General features: G+C 40.0%; 2 long non-coding RNA genes across 3 annotated transcripts in view; one reads left to right on the forward strand and one right to left on the reverse strand.

Moving 5' to 3' along the window:
* Nucleotides 1-240: 240 nt before the first annotated feature.
* LOC116075214 overlaps nucleotides 241-19,711 on the reverse strand; it is a 20,470-nt gene continuing 999 nt past the window's right edge. Inside the window, exons 1-2 of one of the 2 annotated variants that reach the window (XR_004112468.1) lie at nucleotides 867-916; nucleotides 241-528 (exon numbers count right to left, since the gene is read on the reverse strand). This is a non-coding gene — a long non-coding RNA (uncharacterized LOC116075214). Of the gene's footprint in view, nucleotides 529-866; nucleotides 917-19,711 lie in introns of those variants that run through there. The other variant, XR_004112467.1, reaches the window with a different exon arrangement.
* On the forward strand, nucleotides 16,522-17,497 carry LOC116075213. Its single transcript, XR_004112466.1, has 2 exons — nucleotides 16,522-16,597; nucleotides 17,420-17,497. It is a non-coding gene; the product is annotated as an uncharacterized LOC116075213 (long non-coding RNA).

Here is a 19,711-nt window from a genome sequence, read left to right on the forward strand (position 1 = left end):
AGTAAGACAGAGCCATGCATATTGTACTGTGTTCTGTGAAGTATGTATGCTAAAGTCATTTTCATTCACTCATAAAGAATTGTACTGTGTTCTGTGAAATGTGTACCTGAAAATACAGGAAAGTGATGAGGTGGGTGGAACCGGCCCGCAGCTCCACAGGGTCTGGGTTCTCTTCAGCCTGAGGTTTGCAAAGGACCTGGAAAATAGGTGGGATCGAGAAACAAAGAGACAGAGGCCAAGTAGCTTATCAAGGCTTCCATTTACTAGGGATCTTTAGAACATTTATAGGGGCAGGTAAAAACCGAAACCGAAATCTCCTGGTACAAGACGTAAGCGTAACGTAAACACTTCAGCAGAAATCAGACACCAGAGTCTCTGGCAGCCCAAAGTCTCCAAGCAGGTGGGCGTGTTCGCAGCTAGGTGTCAGTCGCAGGCAGCTGTCTTCAAAGGCTGTCAGTGTAGCGGGCCATTGTTTAGCCCCGCAGGTGGCCGCCTCTAGGAGCAGGCTGTCAGACATCCGCAGCAGATCTGAGGTGGGGGAGGGGGGAGCCAACAATGGGGAACTGTGTTCCAATACCAAACTAGTGCAATTCGAAACAAAGCTTAATAAGTGCAGTTTGAAGATATACTACCACAGACTCTATTGTGTGAAATATTCTTAGCTTTTCTATTTTTAAATTACTTTCATTTAACTTATTTTTCTTTATTCTTTAATTCTTTTTAACGGCGCAGACTTCATTTGCTTCCCTGTATGCCCTCTGATCCCTCCCCATTACATAACTCACCCTCACCACCCGTCTCCAAGAGGATGTACCCACACCCCCACCTCGCCAGACTTCCCCATTCCCTGTGGACTTGTCTCTCACTGAGGCCAGACCAGGCAGTCCTCTACTGTGTATGTGTCAGGGGCCTCAGATCAGCTGATATATGCTGCCTGATTGGTGGCTCAGTGTCTGAGGGATCTCAGGGGTCCAGGTCAGTTGAGACTGCTCATCTTCCCACGGGGCCCACATCCTGCTCAGCTTCTTCCAGCTTTTCCACAATTCAACCACTGGTGATGGGGTTCAGTCGCAGCGGACCAGGCCCAAACAGCTCCACGTGTAAGAGATTTAATTAAGAGGGGATAGGAGGGTAGCAGCGCAGGGAGAGGAGAGAGAAAGAGAGAAGAAAAGAGAGAGAGAGATGGAGGAAAGTACCCATACATACATACATACATATATATGTATATATATGTATGTATGTATGTATGTCGTGACGTAGCAGTTCAGGTAAAGGTGGGAGTTGAACCCAATGGATTCTGGGAATATGGTGGCCGTTGTCCTGGCAACAGGTCTGTGGACCCGCCCATATCTGCCGCAGGTTCTGGATGCTAACAACTGGGAACCCCAGCTTCCCTCTGTTGGTTGGGAGCTAGCATCTGCATCTGATTCTTTCAGCTACTCAGAGGGCAGTGATACTCCACTCCTGTTTGCAAGCACACCACAACGTCAGTAACAGTCTCAGGGCCCCAGGCCTCCCCTTGAGCTGGATCCCAATTTGGGCTTGTCACTGGACGTCCTTTCTCTCTTGCTTTTCTACATGTTTTGTCCCTGCACTTCCTTCAGACAGAGAAAATTCTGAGTCAGAACTTTTGACTATGGGATGGCAAACCCATCTGTCCACTTGATGTGCTGTTGCTCCACTGGAGGTAGACTTTACAAGTTCCCTCTCCCCACTGTAGAGCACTTCTTTCAAGGTCCCTCCCTTTGAGTCCTGAGAGTTTCTCACCTCCCAGGTCTCTGGTACATTCTAGAGAGTCCCCCCACCTCCTACCTCCCAAGGTTACCTGTTTCCATTCTTTCTGCTGGCTCTCAGGGCTTCAGTCCTGTTCCCCTACTAACAATACCTGATCATGTTCCTCTAATCCCCTCCCTGTCCCCTTCCCTACCCATGTCCCTTCCTCCCTCTGCCCCATATGATTGCTTTCTTCTCCCTCCCAAGTGGGATTGAGACATCCTCACTTGGGTCTTTCATCTTGTTAACCTTCTTGAGTTCCCTGGATTGTGTTCTGTAATTTTTTTTGACTAACATCCACTTATTAGTAAGTTCGTACCATGCATGTCATTTGGGGTCTGAGTTACCTCACTCAGGATGATATTTTCTAGTTCTATCCATTTGCCTGCAAAACTCATGATGTTCACTGTAGAAATGAACCACATTCTTCCCTTGAGGGACATCTGGTCTGTCTCCAGCTTCTGGGTATCACAAGTAAGGCCACTATGATCAGAGTAGACCATGCGCCCATGTAACATGTAGGGGCATCATTTGCATATATGCCCAAGAGTGGTATAGCTGGGTTTTCACGTAGATCTTTTTCAAATTTTCTGAGGAACCTCCAGATTGATTTCCAGAGTGGTTGCAGCAATTTGCAATCCAACCAGCAATGGAGGAGTTTTTCTTTCTCCACATCCTCACCAGCATGTGCTGTCATCTGAGTGTTTGACCTTAGCTATTCTGATTGGTGTAAGGTGGAATCTCAGTGTCATTTTAATTTGCATTTCCCTGATGGCTAAGAACTTTGAACATTTCTTTAAATGCTTCTCAGTGTTAGCATCCAGAAACTGCGGCAGATATGGGCGGTCCACAGACCTGTCGCCAGGGCAACGACCACCATATTCCCAGAATCCATTGGGTTCAGCTCCCACCTTTACCTGGACTGCTACGTCACGACATATATATATGTACTTTCCTCCATCTTTCACTTTTTTCTTCTCTCTCTCTCCCCCCCTCTCTCTTCCTGCGCCGCTACCCCCTACCCCCTCTTAATTAAACCTCTTACACGTGGAACTGCCTGAGCCTGGGTGTCTGCAGACGCGTCCTGCCGCGACCCAAACCCATCACTGAGCCCTTCAAGACTCCTCTGTTGTAAATTACCTGTTTAGTTCTATACCCATTATTTTATTGGATTGTTTGGTTCTTTGATAGTTAGCTTCTTGAGTTCCTTATATATTTTAGATATTGGCCTTCTATCGGATGTGGGGTTAATGAAGATTTTTTTCCCCAATCTGAAGTTTGCTGATTTGTCCTATTGGCTATGTTCTTTGCCCTGCAGAAACTTTCCAGATTCATGAGGTTTCATTTATCAATTCTTGATCTTAGAGCCTAAGCCACTGGAGTCCTGTTTAGAAAAATTTCCCCTTGTGCCAATGAGTTGGAGGATCTTTCCAACTTTCTCTTTTATTAGATTCAGTGTATCTGTTTTTATGTTGAGGTCCTTGATCCACTTAGACTTGAGCTTTGTGCAAGGTGACAAATATTTATGTATTTTAATTTTTCTACATACAGACTGCCAGTTAGACATGCACCATTTATTGACGATGCTTTCTTTTTTTCATTATATATTTTAGGCTTTTTTTTTTTTTTGTCACAGATCAAGTGTCTGCAAGTGTGTGGTTTTATTTCTGGGTCATCAAATCTATTCCATTGATCGACCCTTCTATCTCTGTACCAATACCATGCAGATTCTATCACTATTGCTCTGTAGTACAGCTTGAGGTCAGGGATGGTGATCTGCCCAGAAGTTCTTTTATTGTTAAGAATTATTTTTGCTATCCTGGGTTTTTTGTTTTTCCAGATGAATTTGAGAATTGCTTTTCAATTATCTTTTAAGAATTATGTTGGGATTTTGACTGGAGATGCACTGAATCTGTAGATTGCCTTTGGAAGAATGGTCATTTTTACTATGTTAATCCATGAGCATGAGAGATCTCTCTTTTTTCTGAGGTCTTCTTTGATTTCCTTCTTGAGAGACTTGAAGTTCTTGTCACACAGATCTTTCACTTGTTTAGTTAGACTTATGGCAAGATGTTTTATATTATTTGTGACTACTGTGAAGGGTGTTGTTTCCCTAATTTCTTTCTCAGCCCATTTATCATTTGTATAAAGGAAGGTTACTGATTTATTTGACTTAATTTTATATCCAGTAACTTTGCTGAAGTTGTTGATCTGCTGTAGAAGTTCTCTGGTAGAATCTTTGGGATTGCTTGTGTATACTATCATACTATCTGCAAATACTGATACCTTCATTTCTTATTTGCCAATTTGTATTCACCTGATCTTCTTTTGTTTTCTCTCTCTCTTTTTTTTCTTCCTTCCTTCCTTCCTTCCTTCCTTTCTTCCTTTCTTCCTTCCTTCCTTCCTTTCTTTCTTTCTTTCTTTCTTTCTTTCTTTCTTTCTTTCTTTCTTTCTTTCTTTCTTTTTTTCTTTCTTTCTTTCTTTCTTTTTTTCTTTCTTTCTTTCTTTCTTTCTTTCTTTCTTTCTTTCTTTCTTTCTTTCTTTCTTTCTCTTTATTTTTTCCGAGACAGGGTTTCTCTGTGTAGCTCTGGCTGTTCTAGAACTCACTCTGTAGACCAGGCTGGCCTTGAACTCAGAAATCTGCCTGCCTCTGCCTCCCAAGTGCTGAGATTAAATGCTCCTTTTGTTTTCTTATTGCTCTAGCTAGCACTTCATGTACTATATTGAATAGGTATGGGAAGAGTGGGTATCGTTGCCTTGTCCCTGATTTTAGTGGGATCGATTCAAATATCTCTCCATTTAATTTGATATTGGCTGTTGATTTGCTGTATGTTGCTTTTATTATGTTTAGGTATGGGCCTTGAATTCTTGATATCTCTAATATTTTTAACATGGAAGGTTTTATATTTTGTCAAATGCTTTTTCAACATCTAATGAGATGATCATGTGATTTTTTTCAGTTTGTATGTATAGTGAATTGCATTAATGGATTTTCATATATTGAACCAACCTTGAGTCCTTGGGATGAAGCCTACTTGATTATGGTGGATGATGATTTTGATGTGTTCTTGGATGTGGTTTGCGAGAATTTTATTTCATAAGTGAAATTGGTCTGAAGTTCTCTTTTTTTGTTGAGTCATTGTGTGGTTTAGGTATCAAAGTTATTGGGGTTTCATAGATTGAATTAGGGAATGTTTCTTCTGTTTCTATTTTATAGAATAGTTTGAAGAGTAATGGTATTAGCTCTTCTTTGAAGGTCTGGTAGAATTCTGCACTAAACCCATCTGGTCCTGGGCTTTTTATGATTGGGAGGTTTTGAATGACTTCTTCTATTTCCTTATAGGATATGGGCCTATTTAGATAGTTTGCCTGCTCTTGATTTAATGTGATATGTGGTATCTGTCTAGAAAAACCATCCATTTCATCTAGATTTTCCAGTTTTGTTGAGTATAGGCTTTTGTAGTAGGATCTGATAATTTTTTAAAATTTCCTCCATATCTGTTGCTATGTCTTCCTTTTCATTTATGATTTTTGTTAATTTGGATACTGCCTCTGGGCCCTTTAGTTAATTTGGCTAGGGGTATATCATATCTTGTTGATTCTCTCAAAGAAGTATCTTTTGGTTTTGTTGATTCTTTGTATTGTTCTCTCTGTTTCTATTTGGTTTATTTCAACCTGGAGTTTGACTATTTCCTTCCTTTTACTCCTCTCGGGTGAATTTGCTTCTTTTTGTTCTAGAGCTCTCAGGCATGCTGTTAAGTTGTTAGTGTAAGATCTCTCCAGTTTCTTTACCAGGGCATTTAGTGCTATAAATTTTCCTCCTGGCACTGCTTTCATTGTGTCCCATAAGTTTGGGTATGATGTGTCAGAATTTTCATTAAATTCTAGGAAGTTGCCACACCCACTCCAATGAAATCTTGTGATGGGCCCAAAAGCTTGGCCACAGACCAGAGGCAAAAAAACTTCAAAGGAAGTCAGTCTCTTGGAGTTCATTCGTGGCATCCCCTAACTCAGAGGTAGCCCAGATATGTCCTTGCGAACTCGCATGCTAGGTGTCCACCTAGATACGGTTTACTATTGCTAAACAAAATTGGACATTGCTCTCTGACCTACACCAATGTTCCAACACCCTAGCCAAACCCTGGTTTGGAATTTCACAGGCAATATTAGACTAATTGCCTCAGGCATTGTTAGAAAGATAAAGATAAAGATAATAATAATAGTAGGGCATTGACTAGCCCAAAAGATTAACATAGTGGACCTTTACCTTGATGGGTGGGACCTTGAGTCGAGTGTGTGTGTGAGACAGTGTGCAGCAATCAGCATTCAAGATTGGAGATTCGAGATTCAAGCCTCTACCCTCCTGGCTGGCTCACCTACAGTAACTGGGACTCTGGCCAGGCCCCGCATATACCCAGTGCTCCCAGCCCAGGGGTGCTGCACTGGTCCAGAGGAGATGGCTGCTGTTTTACACCCAGTGTGTTTTAGATGGCTCCAGCTGTACCTCGACCACTGAGCTGCCAGATTTTTCTTTTCTCTTTTGTAATGACTGTAAAAGTCTGATGCCATTTTTGAGAACTACATTCAGATCCTGCACTTCCTTGTGTTGTGTCTGCCATTATTTCTTCACTGACGCCTTGTCGACTTGAGCAAGACCCTTGTTTCCCCACAGGTTGAAGGAGCCCCAGACTGGCCGGCCCGTGGCAGGAAGTCTTTAATTTCTTTCTTTATTTCTTCCCTTACCAACTTATCACTGAGTAGAGAGTTATTCAGCTTCCACGTATATGTAGGCTTTCTGGTTTTTTTGTTTTTTGTTTTTTGTTTTGCTGTTATTAAAGACCAGCCATATGCCATGGTGATCTGATAAGATACATGGGATTATTTCAGTCTTTCTGTATTGGTTGAGGCCTGTTTTGTGATCAATTATATGCTCAATTTTGGAGAAGGTACCATGAAGTGCTGAGAAGAAGGTATATTCTTTTGTTTTAGGGTGAAATGTTCTGTAGATTTCTATTAAATCCATTTGGTTCATAACCTCTATTAGTTTCACTGTGTCTGTTTGGTTTCTGTTTCAGTGACCTGTCTACTGTTGAGAGTGGGGGTGTTGAAGTCTCCCACTATTATTGTGTAGGGTTCAACGTGTGTTTTGAGCATTAGTAAAGTTTCTTTTATGAATGTGGGTTCCCTTGCATTTGGGGCATAGATGTTCAGAATTGAGACTTTCTCTTGGTAGATTTTCCCTTTGATGAATATGAAGTGTCCTTCCTCATCACAATTGATAACTTTTGGTTGAAAATCTATTTTATTGGATATATTAGGATGACAACTTAAGCTTGTTTCCTGGGTTTATTTGTTTGAAAGATCTTTTCCCATCCTTTTACTCTGAGATAGTGTCTTTCTTGTTATTCAGGTGTGTTTTGTGTATTCAGCAAAATACTGGATCTTTTTTGTATATCCAGTCTGTTAGCTTATGTCTTTTTATAGGTGACTTGAGTCTGTTAACATTGAAAGATATTGAAGGCCGGTGACTGTTTTTTCCTGTTATATTTGTTTTTGTAGATGGCTTTATGTGCTCGTGTTTCTCTCCTTTTAATTTCTGTTCTGAGATGCTTAATATCTTGTCTTTTCTTTGGTATAGGCACCTTCCTTCTGTTGGAGTTTTCCTTCCAGGATCCTCTGTTGGGCTGGGTTGACAGATAGATACTATTTGGATTTGGTTTTGCCCTGGAATATTTTGGTTTTCCATCTATGTTGATTGAGAGTTTTGATGGGTATAGTAGCCTGGATTGGCATTTGTGTTCTCTTAGAGTCTGCATGACCTCTGATCAGGCTCTTCTAGCTTTCACAGTTTCTGTTGAGAAGTCTGGTGTAATTCTGATAGGTCTACCTTTAAAAGGTACTTGACCCTTGTCCCTTGCAGCTTTTAATATTCTTTCTTTTTTCTGTGCACAAAGAGTTTTGTGCATTTAGAGTTTTGATTGTTATGTTATGAGAGGATTTTCTTTTCTGGTCTTATTTGTTTTGTGTTCTATAGGCTTCTTGTACCTTTATGGCCATCTCTTTCTTTAGGTTGGGGAACTTTTCTTCTATGATTTTGTTGATGACATTTTCAGGCCCTTTGATCTGGGAATCTTTGTTCTCTGCTATCCCAATTATTCTTAGATTTGGTCTTTTCATTGTGTCCTGAATTTCCTGGATGTTTTGGGTTAGGAGTTATTTATGTTTTGAATTTTCTTTGACAGTGTGTCTGTAGGGCCTTCAGAGGGGCAGACAAGCTGTTGATATTTTTCCTGGCTGCAGAAAATCTCCTGGGAGGCCTTCAGACTGTTGGATCTTCAGAGGAGCAGTCATGTTGTTTCCCTGCCTATAGCTGTTCTCCTATGAGGCCTTCAGACTTCAGAGTCGGTTTTTCTGTGTTCATAGCAGGTCTTCTGGAAGCCTTGAGACTGTGGAGTCTTCAGAGGAGCAGTGAAACTGGTGATTAGCCTCAACAGAAGGTGCTTGTCAGAAGGGGAGTGGACTTCAGGGAGAGGCGGGTATGGAGTTGATGGGTCCCAAGACCACTGAGGTCCTCAGGATTCCCAGTGGATGTGCCTGTTAGGGAAGGTCCCTTCCCAGTTGCCCTGCATGCAGCAGACCTCTTGGAGGTCTTAAGACTGTGGTGTCTTCAAAGGAGCAGACAAGCTGATGATCTGCCCCAGCAGAAGGCACCAGCTGCAAGGGGAGTGGGATTACTTTCCCCTATTTCCACAGACACATTTCACAGAAAACAGTACAAGTCCTTATGGCTAAAAAAAGGTACTTCACAGAACAAAGTACAACATGCATTCCTGTGTGTTACTCTCTGTGCTAATAACCAGAACAGTGTTTCATTTTGTGTTCCCATGCACAGTGAGCTTTAAATATCTTAGGTGGTAAACGTGTATTTTTAAGAAGACAGCAAGAGCGTTACTCATAATAGACTTTGTGTGAATACATCTTCAAACTGCATTTAGTAAACTCTGATTAGAAATTGCTCTATTTTGGTATGGGAACACAGTTCATCAGTACTTTCTTATATGTCCACATACACATTTCACTGAACACAGCACAATTCCTTATGGCTGAAAGAAACGTACTTTAACAAACATTCCTCACAAAACTCAGTATGATATACATGCTAGTTTATTACTCTCTGTGCTAATAACAAAAAGAGTGCTTCACTTAGTGTTCCCCTGTACATTTACCCAGACTCCACACAAAACGCCTCTGTTTGAAAATTGTTCTATTTTGGTATGGGAACACAGTTCATCATTACTTTCCTGTATTTTCACAGACAAATGTAACAAAACACTTTACAATGCCCTAACTGCTGACAGAAAAGTACTTTATCAATATACTTCACAGAACACATTGCAGTGTCCAGATCTGTGTGTTTCTCTCTGCTAATCACCAGAGCTGTGTTTTGGTTAATGTTCCTACATACAGTTAGCTTTAATTATCTTAAGTGGTAAACTTTTGTTTTTAAGAAGACTCTAAGAGCATCAATCACAGTATAGTTTGTCACTACACCTTCCAACTGCACTTAGTACACTCTGCTCTGGGATCAGTGTATTTTGGTATGGGAACACAGTTTGTCATTTCTTTCCTGTGTTCTCACATACACATTTCAAAGTACATAGTATAATTTCTTATTGCAGACAAAAAAAAGTATTTTAATCATAAATAATTCACAGAAAACAGTACAATGTGCAGGCCTATGTGTTACTCTCTGTGCTCATAACCAGAGGAGTGTTGAATTCAATGTTATAATGTAAAGTTTGCTCTAAGAGTATTAGGTGGTAAATATGTGTTCTTGGGAAGATACTAAGAACATTTACTACAATAGAGTTTGTTTCACTATATTGTCAAAGTGCATTAGGTACATAAGTTCTGCTTTGGAACTGCTCTATTTTGGTATAGGAACACAGTTTGTCATTACTTTCCTGTATTTTCAGATGAATTTCACAGAGCACAGTACAATTCCTTATTGCTGACAGTAAAGTCCGTTATCAAAATACTTTCCCAGAACAAAGTACAATGTGCATGCTTGTATGTTGCTCTCTGTGCTAACAGCCAGAAGAGTGTTTCATTTAGTGTCCTCACATACAGGTAGCTTTAGATATCTTAGGTGGTAAGCATGTGTTTTTAAGACGACAGCATGGAAGTTTCTCATAAGAGAGTTGTGTGGCTACATCTTCAAACTGTACGTACTGCACTCTGCTTTGGAATTGCTCTCTTTTGGTATGGGAATACAGTTCTCCATTACTTATCTGTATTTTCACACACACATTTCAACACAGACCCTGCTTTTCAAAATGTCCTTGACTTCTCCCTAAAAGTACAAGCTTACAGCTGAATGTGTATGTGAAACATGTATGTCAAAGAAAGAGAAAGTAATGGTGAACTGTTTTTCTATACGAAAAGTAAGCACACCCATTGCAGTACATAGTAACTACAGTGTGAAAACATAACAATACAGATCATGTTTTGGGAAACATCCTTGCATTCATCTGTAAAACATAGTCTTACAGCTGAAGATATTAAAGATTAGTGTTTGTGGCAACATTAAATGTGACAGATTTCTTGCCATTGGCCCAGAGATATTGGCACAGAGGCCTGTGCGTTAACTTTCCCTCATAAGATATTTTATTGTGTGCAGTAAAATGTGTATGTGACAGTAATGATGAACTGTGTTCACATACAAACACTAAGCACGTTGTTGCAGTGTGCAGTAAATACAGTTTGAAATTGTAACAATGCAGGCAATGCTTTGGGAAAGCCCTTGCTTTCTTCTGAAAAAAAAAAAAACACACCATTACAGATGAAGATATTAAAGTGTTTATGAGAACACTAAAAGTGACATGCTTCTTGTTAGAAGCACATGAGTAACATGTAGGTATACACATTGCCTTTCACCCACAAGGAATTATATTGTGTTCTCTGAAATGTGTATGTGAAAGAAAAGGGAAAAAAGAAGAACTGTGTTACCATAAAAACAAAGTATATCCATTACAGCGAAGATTAAATACAGCATGAAAAGTTAGCAAAACAGTCCATGTTGTGAGAAACATCATTACTTTCTTCTGAAAAACTCACGTTTAAAGCTAAGTGTTTTGGGGTACACTAAATGTGACATGCTTGTCATTAACACAGAGAGTAAACATAGGCATGCACATTATCTTTCACCCATAAGATATTGTATTGTGTTCTGTGTAATGTGAATGTTAAATTATAGGAAAAAATGATGAACTGTTTTTTTTATACAAAATCAAAGCACATCTATTGCAGAGAATAGTAAATATAGTATTAATGTGTAACAACACAGACCATGTTTTGAGAAATGTCCTTGACTTCTCCGTAAAATACAGGATTAGAGATAAATGTGTATGAAAAACATATGTGAAAGAATGGGAAAGTAATGATGAACTGTGTTTCTATACAAAAACTAAGCACATCCATTGAAGGGCATAGTAACTACAGTTTGTAATGTAACAACACAGATTATTTTTTGGGAAACATCCTTGCTTTCCTCTGAAAAACACATGCTTACAGCTGAAAATATTAAAGGTTGGTGTTTGTGGGAACACTAAATGTGACATGCTTTTTGTTATTGGCAGAAAGACATTAGCACAGAGACCTGCACATTAACTTTCACTCAATATCTTACCAATCTTATCAAAAGCAATCTACACTGTCAGTGCAATCCCCATCAAAACTCCAACACAATTATTTTTAGAACTTGAAATAGCAATTCTCAACTTCATATGGGGGGAAAAAACAGTATAGCCAAAACAATCCTGAACAATAAAAGAATTTGAAAAGGAATCATTTCCCTGATCTCAAGCTGTAGTATAGAGCAAAAGGATTAAAAACTGTATTGTACTGGTCCAGAAATGGATAACTTTGACAATGAAATAGAATCAAAGACCCAGACACAAACCCACAGACTTACAGACACTCAATTTTTGATAAAGAAGCCTAAGCCATACAATGGGAAAAAAGAAAGCATCTTCAACAAATGGTGCTGGTTTAAGTGGATGTCTACATGTAGAAGAATGAAAATAGATCCTTATTCATCACCTTTCACAAAACTCAAGTCGAAGTGGATGAAGGCCCACAATGAAAAACTAGATACACTAAATCTCATGGAAGACAAATTGGGAGATACCCTCGAGCACATTGGTACAGAAGACATTTCCTGAGCAGAACACCAGTAGCTCAGGCTGTAAGATCAACAATTGATCAATGGTACCTTCACCGACTCTGTATCTGACAGAAGGCTAATGTTCAAAATTTACAAAGAATTTAAGAAGTTAGACACCAACAACCCAAAATAACTCAATTTTAAAATGGTATATACAGCTAAACAGAGAATTCTCAATCAAGGAATCTCAAATGGCAGAGAAGCACTTTTAAAAAGGTACAAAATCCTTAGCCATCAGGGAAATGCAAATCAAAACAACTCTGAAGTTCCACCTTACACTCATCAGAATGGCTAAGATCAAAAACTCAAGGGATAGCACATGCTGTTGAAAATGTGCAGTACCTTTCTTCATTGCTGGTGGGAGTATACATTTGTACAAGCACTTTGGAAATCATTTTGGCAGTTTCTCATAAAACTACAAATAGTTCTACCTTAAGACCCAGCTATGGCACTTCTGGGCTTATACCCAAAAGATGCTCCAACATCCCACAAAAACATTTGCTCAAATAGTAGTATGATTCAAAATATCCAGGAACTGGAGAAAAACAAGAAGTCATTCAACTGAAGAATGGATAAAGAAAATGTGGTACATCTATACAATGGAATACTATTTGGCTATTAAAAACAAAACCATTATGAATTTTGCAGGCAAATTGATGGATGGATCTTGAAAATGTCATCCTGAGTGAGGTAACATGGTCCCCAAAGGACATACATGGTATATGCTCACATACCATGGATATTAGGCATAAAATACAGGTACCATGCCACACTCCGCAGACCAATAGAACCGCAACAAGCATGAAGGCACAAATGAAGATGCTTGAATCTCTTAGGAGAGAGATTAAAATAGTCATAAAAGGTAGATGGAAGAAAGGAACTTGAATGGAGAGGAGACTGGAAGGGAACTGGTGAGTTCAGGAATAGGTGTGGGCAAGGACAGGAGAGATAGCTAGATGGCCATGAAAATTAATGGAAATCTACAACTGACAGGGCTGAGGAGGGGCATCTCCAGGATGAGACAGAGACTTGAGAGAAGGGAAGTACTCAAAAATCAATGGGGATGACATTAGCTGTGACTCACAACATTGGAAGCCTGAAACCTGAAGAGGCCACTTCCTGTAGCCAGGAAGGAACCTCAATGGAGCCATAGAGGCATCAATCTACCCACAAAACTTTCAACCCAAATTTATTCTATGTATAAGAAATGCAGGCAGCCAAGATGAAGCAGAGTCTGAGGGAATAGCCAATGAATAACTGGTCCATATTGAGACCCATCACATGGGCAAGCACCTATAGACAGAACCATGTTGTCCTCTGAGAGGCTCTACCCAGATGTTGACTAAGACACCCACTGTCAAACAGTGGATGGAACTTGGGGACTCTTGTGGAAGAATAGGAAGAAGGATTATAAGCCCTGAAAGGGATAGGAACTCCACAGGAAGATCAGCAGAGTTAATCTGGACCCTTAGGTTTGTACCACCAACCAAAGAACATATCTAGGCTGGACCTCGGCCTCCTGCACATATGTAGCAGACGTGCAGCTTAGTCTTCATATGGGTCCCAAACAACTAGAACAAGGGCTATCCCAAAAGTTGTCTCCTGTATGTGGGATATGTTCTAGCTGAGCTGCTTTGTCTGGCCTCAGAGGGAGAGGAAGCACCTAGCCTCAGAGACTTGAAGTACCAGGGTTGGAGGGATATCCAGGGAGTCCCTCACCCTCTCAGATGAGAAAGAGTGAGGGATGGGTGAAGGATTTTAGGAGGAGTGACCAGAAGAGGGGCATGAGCAGGATGTAAAGAGAATAAATAAAAAATTAAATGAATTTTTTTGAAAAAACAAACAAACAAACCTGTATTGTTCTGAATCTGATCCTTCTGCCCTTAACTGTGTGGTTGCCCCCAATCATCACAGGTGGTCTGAAAAGAAAAGTGAGGACAGCATGGCCATCGATAATGGAAGATTCAGGATTCAGGCAGCACAGTGAAAACAGACTCTTGGGAGGTAGACTTCAAGAAGATAGCTCATTTAATTGGGGAGAATAAAGGCTATTTAAACCTTTGAGGGTGAAGAGAGGCTATGGGTTGAGTATCCATCATTAGACAAGGCCAGGGTGCTGGGATGTCTTGTTTGCATTAGGAGGAATACCAGGTGCTGCTGGACATGATCTTATATAGGGAAAGGAAGTTTGACCTGGCCATAGCTGTGTGAATTTCTCAGGGAGGCAAAGTTCCAGCAGGAGATGGGGGCCTCAGAGCTATGTGGACCAGAGCTGGAGATGGAAGTGATCCTACTGAGATTTCCAGGGGTAGACAGGACTCAACCTCATTCCTGCTCTGGAGTGGTTCCTCTAGGTTCCACAGTTCCCCAGCTCCCCAAAATGGTGCTGACCTAACTGGATGTCAGCATGTAGAAGAATGCAAATATACCCATATCTTTCATCCTGCACAAAACGTAAGTACCAGTGGATCCAAGACCCCAACATAGAAACAGATACATTGAACCTGATAGAATAGCATGTGGAGAATAACCTTGGCTTTGGCATGGGAGACAATTTCCTGAACAGAACACCAATAGCAGAGTCACTAAAATCAACAATTAATAAATGAGGACTTATGAAATTGAAGTTTCTGTAAGACAAAGAACACCATCAATATGACAAAATGACATTCTATAAAATGGGAAAATATCTTCATCAACCTCACATCGCATAGAGGGCTAATTTTCAAAATATATAAGGAACTCAGAAAAGTAGACATCAACAAACCAAATAATCTAATTAAAGAATGGATTACAGAAGTAAACAGATTTATCAACAGAGAAATCTCAAATGCAATGCTAAGAAGCACTTAAAGAAATGTTCAATATCCGATCAGAGAAATGTAAGTCAAAATTACTGTGAGATTCCATTTCATACCTTTCAGAAGGGCTGAGACCCAAAACATAAATGACAGCTCACACTAGTGAGTATAGCGAACAATTGGAACACTCCTCCACTGTTGGGAGGAATGCAAGTTTTTACAGCAACTTGGAGTTCAGTATGGCAGTTGTTCAGAAGTTTGGGAATTGGTCTAATTTAAGACCTAGCTATATGACTCCTAGGCATATCCCCAAAATATGCTTCATTATACCACAGGGGCATTTACTCAACTATGTTCATAGCAGCTTTATTTGTGATAGAAGAGACTGGATTTTTTAGTTTGGGTTTTATTGTTGTGAAGAGATGCCATGACCAAAGCAACTCTGATAAAGGAAATCACTTGGGGCTGGCTTACAGTTTCAGAGGTTTAGCCCATTATCATCGTGGTGGGAAGAATGATAGTTCTCAAGCAGGAAGAAATTTTAATACACAGTCATCAGAAGGAGACTATATGCCTTACTTGACATAGTTTGAGGATAGAAAAACGCAAAATCCACTTCAGCAACACACTTCCTCCAATAAGACCATACCTAATCCAACAAGGCCACACCACCCAGTAGTGCCACTTTCTATGGGCCAAGCAAACACATGGGTCTTTTGAGACCATACCTATTCTACTCCCTCACTGGAAATAGCCTAGATGTTCCTAAAATCAAAAAATGGATAAAGAAAATGTGGTACAGATTTGGCAATTATATACACTATACAAACACACACAAGTGTGTGTGTGTATATATAGATATGTGTAAAAGTATCATAGAATTGTGGGTATGGTCAACAATTGAATGGTCCAGCTTCAGACACAAACCAGAAAAGAGTGCTCACCCCTGACACTGCCTACATGCCAGGACTCAGTGCTTTAATAACCCAGAGTAGTGCCATATACAACTGGCATATATATGTATGTACATATATATGCCACATATATATGTGTGTATATACATATATATGCTGTATACTACATATAATATATATGTGCATATATATTAGAGTATTACTTATCTATGAAAAATAATATCATGAAGTTTGCAAGCAAATGAATGGAACTAGAGTAAATCATCCTGATTGAGGAAACACAGACCCAGAAAGACAAAGCTGGTATGGACTCACTAATAGATGAATATTAGCTGTAATGTAAAGGATAACCATGCTACAAACTCAGAGATGTTAAGTAACAAGGATGATTTCCAAGGACACATGAGAAAGGGAAATAGAATGAACATCATGGGTAGGCAGAGGTGGGGTGGTGATGAAAACAAGAAGAACCAGGTAACCAGGTAGGAGAAGGAGAGAATGAGAGAGAGCTATAGAGCAAGAAAGCAAGAGAGTGTGAGACAGGGAGGGGGAGGGAGATGGACTGGGAGAGGGAGGGGGAAGAGAGAGAGAGACAGACAGAGAGACAGACAGAGACAGACAGAGACAGAAGAGAGACAGACTAGGAGAGACAACTGGACCTGGTGATCATCTTAGAGATGAGCTAGAAATCTAATGCTATGGAAACCCCCAGGAGTCTATGAGGGTGATCCTAGCAAAGACACCTCACAATAGGGAATAAGGAGTCTTAACTGGCCATCTCTTGACACCAGGCAAGACTTAAAGTAGACGGATTAAGACACCAATCCAGCCACAAAATCTTTGACCTATAATTTGTCCTGTCTGCATGATATGCTGTGGTAAAGGTATTGTCGATTTGTGGGTGTAGCCAATGATTGACTGCTCTAGCTCAGACCTATGCCACAAAAGAGAGCTCACCCTGACACTGCATGGAGTGCCAGGACTCAGAGCCTTAATAACTCAGAGACCTAGAGTATAGCCAAATACAACTGGCAAGATGACAGATTAGATAGATAGATAGATAGATAGATAGATAGATAGATAGATAGATAGATAGATAGATAGATAGATAGATAGATAGACATACAGACAGATGATATCTGGCTATTGAAAGGCAATAGGATGCTATTCTGCTATTCTAGTAGACAAGTGCTTAGTATAATCATCATCAGAGAGGCTTTATCCAACAACTAATGGGAGCAGATGAGGAGACCTATAGCCAATGTAGGTTTTTAGTTTCTTACTCTGTTTATGTGCTAAAAAATCCATTCTAAGATATAATCTTCCCCCTGCATGGGAATTCCCATAGGGGAATGAGTAGAAGGTAAGATGTCTAAGATGCAGGCCATCTTTGGATCGATGTGATCTAGATGTGTTTACTGCAATTTCCTTTCTACCAAACCTAACTCCTCCTCTGCCTCAGCTGATAGTTTCCTTGGGTTATTTAAATCTTTATCACCTCATAAGGTTTGAAATAAATTGCTTGGCTCTTGAGTGGTCAAGCCAATTGTAGGCTGCAGGCAGTTGATATCTCCCAGTAGCTTCTGAAAATCATTAAGGGTCCTTAATTGCTTTCTTCTGATTTGCACCTTTTGTGGCATAACCTTTTTCAGACTTATTTTATACACTAGATAATTAATAGAATCCCCTCTTTGTGCTTTTTTCAGAGTCGATTTGCAACCCTCAGCAAGGCAAGGTTTTTATTACTTCATTAAACATTCTTTCCAGGATATTTATATCTGGATCAGCCAATAGGATGTCATCCATATAATGATAAATAGGATTGAGGAAATTGTATGGAAATCATCTCCAATGGGGGTTGTACAAAATATAGACATAAGGTAGGGCTATTTTACATTCTTTTTGGCAGGGTTTTTCAATACCTTTTTATTGGGTGAAGGTAGGTACTGAGAAAACAAACCTTTCCTTACCATGGTCATGTAGAGGAACTGTAAAAAAACCAATCGTTCAGATCAATCACTATGATAGGCCATTCCTTAGGCAACAAGAAAGGCAAAGGATTCCAGGTTGCAAGGAACCCATTGGCTGAATAATCTTATTAATTACTCTGAGATCTGTCATCATCCTTCATTTGCTAGTTTTTTGTTTTCTTTTTAAATGACCAATACCGGAAAATTCCAAGGACTAGTAAACTCCTCTATATGTTGAGCCTCCAGCTTCTCCTGGACTAGTTGCTCTAATGCCTGTAGTTTTTCTTTTGTCATAGATTATTGACCAATCCAAATGGGTTGGTCAGTCAACCACCTTAGTGGTAAGGCTGTTGGTGTCTTATCAGCAGGAGAGCTAAATTATCAGCCTCTGCTGTATCTTGTTTATGGATCGCTTGGACAGTCTGTAACTGCCTTTGATAATGTTCTCTAACTAATTTAAAATTTTTATTAGGAGCCTGGCCGGTTTCATGGCCAGACACTGAAACCGAGGGGATATTAATTTGTGTTTTCCACTGCTGTAACATATCTCTTCCCCACAAGTTAATGGCTATATCAGCTACAGATGGCCTCAATTTTTCTACCTGACCTTCTGGTCCTGTACATTTAAGCCATCTGGTGCTTTGCTTTATTTGGGGTAAAGTCACAACTCCTTGAAATTGGATGTCTACTTCTTGAAGTGGCCAGCTTGCAGGCCAAGATTATGAAGAGATAATGGAGATGGGTGCTCCGGTGTAGACCATCCCTTCAATCTCAATATTGTTTACTAGGATTGCTGGGCTTTGGACTTTGATCCTCTATCATAGTTTGTCAAAATATTTGGTTTTGGTTCCCTTTTACATATTTTCAATTGTCTATAAAACTTGCCTCAGCCTTGTTATCTCATTTCACAACATTTGTTTTGAAGCAGTAACATTTAATCGTTCTGAGGGAGAGAACTTTCCTTGCCTGGCATTGGGGCCTGTGAGAGGGCCCCTTGAGAGTTTTTTGGTAAGGTATTGCCCCATTTTTCTGTTGTTGCTCTACATTCTCTAGTCAAATGTTGGCCTTTGCCACAACATTGACATATTCCAGAAGTATAGGCCCCCTTTTGGGATTACTTTGGTTTTTCCTGTAGTTATTTCTGAGATGACCTTGTTCACAACAATTAAAACATTTGAAATCTTAAGTCATCTCTAGGTGTCTACTGGCAGCTTCTCCTATTACAGTCTGTCAGGAGAGCAAGATCCAAGATCAGCTGTATCTCTAATCCACTCATCTATTGATGCTGACCTTGTCCTCAGTGGTCTGATCACTTCCTTGCATTCAGCATTTGCATTTTCAAAGGCTAAAGACTCAATTATTGCCTTTCTTGCTTCTGAATCTGATAGAGCCCTTTCTACAGCTGAGGTTAGCCTTTGCAAAAAGTTGGGGAAGGTTTCTTTTGGAACTTGCATGACTTGAATAAATGATTCAAGTCTTTTCCTGATTCTGTGATTTTGTCCCAGGCCTTTAAGGCTGACAATTGACACAATGCCAGAGTTTCTTCGTCATATACAGCCTGAACCTCTACCTCAGCAAAATGACCTTCACCAAGCAGCTGCTCTGGTGAGATCTCTGTACCCCTGGCTCTATTTTGTCCTGCTATGTCCCTCGCCTCATCTCTCCACCACAAGAAACATTGTAAATATGTGGCAGGTTCTAGTATTCCTCTTGCCATATCTTTCCGATCTTGGGAGATTACTCTATTTTTAATAGCCCAAGAAGTCAAGATTTGTTTTACAAATAGTGGATGCATTCCAAAATTAGTGACACTTTCCTTAAATTTCTTCAGTTCTAACACATCCATGGGTTGCCATTCAATTTCTTGATAACCCTGTGGATGGTCATCGTCTGGAGGTCTTTGTTGTATATTAATCTGATAGACTAAAGTTTGTTTTCTCATAACCTCTGCTTGGCTTTCTCTAATTTTCTCTTCTGTCTCTACCTGAGTATTTTCCTTAATTGAAACTTTAAATTCCTTCCTTTTTT

Source organism: Mastomys coucha, unplaced genomic scaffold, assembly GCF_008632895.1.
Source record: "Mastomys coucha isolate ucsf_1 unplaced genomic scaffold, UCSF_Mcou_1 pScaffold3, whole genome shotgun sequence".
NCBI lineage: Eukaryota > Metazoa > Chordata > Mammalia > Rodentia > Muridae > Mastomys > Mastomys coucha.